This window comes from Myotis lucifugus, unplaced genomic scaffold (genome assembly GCF_000147115.1).
Source record: "Myotis lucifugus unplaced genomic scaffold, Myoluc2.0 scaffold_930, whole genome shotgun sequence".
In the NCBI taxonomy this organism is placed as follows: domain Eukaryota; kingdom Metazoa; phylum Chordata; class Mammalia; order Chiroptera; family Vespertilionidae; genus Myotis; species Myotis lucifugus.
The window spans coordinates 105,824-109,646 of record NW_005871978.1 but is presented as its reverse complement, the minus strand read 5'-3'; positions in this window follow the sequence as shown (position 1 = coordinate 109,646).

Genomic DNA, 3,823 nt, shown 5'->3' with positions numbered 1-3,823 from the left:
CATAAAATAGATGCAAACAGCATCTCGCCCTGCCAGTCAGATGCACACCTTCTCAGCTTGCTGTGAGAAAAACCAGATAGGATACGGCTCAGGATGGGTTCAGTCGGGACAAACACCCATTCCAGGTGGATTAACCAACGACTGGGACTAACGAGGTCATTTTTACATCAGGGCTCGGGCTCCTTCCCGCTGCAGGTGCCCTTGTGTTGGCTTCTTTTCAGACCAGCTCCCTGAGGTAGAAAAATGCCCTGGCTGTGGGGCTCAGCGGGTTGGAGCGTCCTCCTCTACCCCAAAAGGCTGTGGGTCCAACTCCCATCGGGGCACATACCTAGATTGTGGGTTCCATCCCTGGTTGGGGCCCCTATGAGAGGCAACCCATCCATGTTTCTCTCTCTGAAATCAAGTTTTATAAACCATTTTTTTAAAAAATTGGTTACAGCAGCACCAAGCCCCACATGTTCACCACACACCATCCAAACCAATGGTGTGTCCCAGAATTCCCAGGAAAAAGTCCTGAGGTTCACACTGATTGGACGGATTTAGGTCACATGTGCACTTCCGACCCAATCATGGTGTGGCTGAGGGTGGCACTCACTGATTGCCCCGCCCCTACCATAATGGCAAAAACCTGCAAAACAGACAAGGAAGGCAGGTGGCAGGGACATCTCACTGATATGAAACTATTCTTAGCATTTAAACATGGGAAATACTATCTTGCAATTTAACATCATTGCAGAAACTCTGCCTGTTCTTTTTTCTTTTTCTTACAAATTGGTGATCTGAGAAAACGTTGAGGAATTGTGTCAAGGAGCCCAGGTCCAATACCCCAAAGGGCTGCCGCCGCAAACTCAGTCGACCTGCCGAAATTGCTCACCCCAAGCCTGGGAAACGTGCTCATGCCTACATTGGGAAGAGGACCAGGCTCTGCCGGCCAAAGGCCAAGGCCAAGGCGGAAACCAAGACCCAGGCTGTGCGTCAGGTTGAAGTTCAGGATCCCAAAGGTACCCAGGCACCTGCTCCCAAAGTAGCCCAGGCCCCACGAAGGCTCCACAGTAGAGGCCTCTATCTGCCGACGTGAGGACGGAAGGACTGGGGGGCCCCTGGGCTGCTGTCTGCGTGGCCCTGGTGCCCTCCTCTGCTGTTTGTACAAATAAACCTGGGGCAGGATCTGTCTGTCAACAAACAAAAAACTCTCCTTCATCCTCTCCCTCCTGAGGGAATGGGGTCAGGAAATGGCAGAGAGGGAGCTGGAAGCATCAGGCCCGACTTTCAGATGTGGAGGTGGCCCCCATCTGAGGCTTGGAGGAGACCAGCAGGAGGAGACAACCCCCCAGAGCTGAGTTGGGGCTCAGGGCTGGGGGAGAGATTCCAATAGCATCACTGTTTGGCTGACCAGGCCCACACTGTCCTCCTCCTCCCACAGGTCTTGTCCTGGGAAACAAGCTGACTTTCAGCCCCTCCATGGCGGCCACAGTCCCCTGACAACCCAGCCTTCTGTGCTTGATTTCATTCCTGCCCCTTGTCTCCCACCATTGGCCCCCAGCCCTGCTTTGCCCCGCCCCACTCCATCCCTCACCATCGCATCCCACCCACCACCCCACCCCACCCCATCCCACCCCACCACCCCTCTCCTGTCCTCTTCTTCCATCTTTTCAGGTCACTTTGTCTATCAGGTCTTCCCTCTGGCTCTGTGTCCTCCTGACTCAGTCCCCTCCTACTGCTTTGGCCACAAGTATATGACTGTCCTTATTCTCTATCCCTCCAATGCCTCTAAACTAAAGGACTCAGTCCCAGTCCCTCACAGTCCTGTGTGAGGTTGTGACAGGGGGGGTGGGGTCCAGACATGTGAGCAGAAGCCTGTGGTGAGAGACCTGGGAGCCGTCGTTGCCTGTAAGGCCTGTGCAGGATGCCAGCTGCCAGGGACTCGCTCAGCATGATTCAGGCTCCACAGAGAGGGCAGGACAGACAGCCACTGCCTGCACTGCATCCTGCATGGGCCAGGTCCTGGGAAGGGCAGAGGGATCCTGTCTGCAGGGAAGCCCCTCCCTCCAGCGTCCTCTCCAGGGAGTGGAATTGGAAAGGCCTGAGGACTCAGTAATCCCCAGCCCTCCCCTCAGCCAATGTCAACTTCAATTGCTCTTCCCAATAGTGGCCCTGAGCCTTTCTCTTCTCCTATTGCAGGGGCTGTCGTTTCAACACAGCACTACTCTCAGCACATCCTTGGTCGATGGGTTTAGGCTTTTGGGTTTGAGCTTCTGCTCCTATAAATATTGCTGACTTTACGTGGCCAGTGGCAATTAGTGTGCCCACTGCCCTCCCCCGAGGTTCCTACAGAAGAGAAGGGCATGTTCACTTCTGCAGGTGTTTATTGAACTGTTTGGACTTCATGAAACACTAACAGAGGAAAAGGCATTGTGTGGGAGATTCTTAATCTTTCATATTATAGCTTTGAACTTAAAATCAATGTAAATAATTAATTTTCTAGATATAAAAATGATTCTGATAGTAATGAATACAATATTACTGGTGTGTATTTAGAACATATCATAGATTTTCAATGAAAGGTAAATCAGTCAGATTTTTTAATAAACACTTATGAGCTCCTTTGTTGCCTTTTGCTGGTTTCTTTGGATCAAGTAGGGGATGGCAGCACGTGATGCGTTTTCATTTCTTGAAGAAAGTGTTTGATGCGTCCTTCACCAGAAGACCCCCGACTGTTTAGAGATTGAGTCTGTCCTTCAGTTTTCCTGATTCTGGATTGAGAAGGTGGAGGTAGAGGAAGCAGGGAGTGAGGCAGGTGGGAAGGTGAACAGAGCAGAGTCTGGGGCAGTCACAGGAGGGGAAGGAAAAGGGGCGCAGGAGGGGAGAAAGCAAGGGACTCCTGAGACCTGAGGGGAGGGATGGAGCTGGGGCCCAGGACGGAGCAGGTGACCCAGAGGAGGAGACAGGCCCAGGGAAAGAAGGGGAGGGGGGAGCAGGAGGGAGGAACCTCACCCCGAGAATGTCCTTCAGCTTCTGAGATTCGGTTCCTATGTGTTCTTCTAGGTTAGGCCAGGGCTCAAACGGCTGGCCCTGGTTGTCCACGAAGGTGTCCCAGCAGTGCTCATACTCTATGGGAACAGGGAGGGAAAGGTGAGTCCTTCTAGAGCAGGGAGGGCCCAGGTCTCTGACTCTAGGGACACACCCTCCCCATCAGGATCTCCCTGCCCCCTTTCTCCCTCCTCCCAAGGCACTGAGCTCATGCCTCAAATTCTTCCTTCCACTGGAATCTGAGGCAGCCCCTCCCCTTCTACCAGGAAGTATTTGGGTCCTGATGGCACAGGGACTCACCTCCACCCTTCCCAGGACCCCCTCTCCCCTGAACTCTCTCCTCCAGGGAGACTCCATCCTCTCCAGACCCAGCAGCCCCCCTGCAGGCAGCTGACAGGCTTCCCCACCTGGATTCTCCTCCTGCCCCCTCTGTGTAGCCATTTCCCAGCCTCTCTGCCCGCCCACCTCCCACCTTCACGAGTCCCTGCTGACGATTGTGGGGTCGTGATGGCGAGGTGGACCTCAGTGTCACGCAGGTCGCTCAGCCCATCCTCAAATCTACTGACATGGGAGAGATGCAATCAGCGAAGATGCACATGCTCACATACCTGTTCTCGCTCACGAATATAACCTTTTTCTGGTCACGGTTACGGCAGGGGCTCCAGGACATGTAGCAGGTGAGTCTGTATTGCTTCTGCTCATCCTCGTGCCAGAGACGAACCAGATCAAGATAGCAGAACTCTGCATGTCTGTGTCTCTGAGCCTAGAGCCGGGATCGAGCAGGGATCTGTCA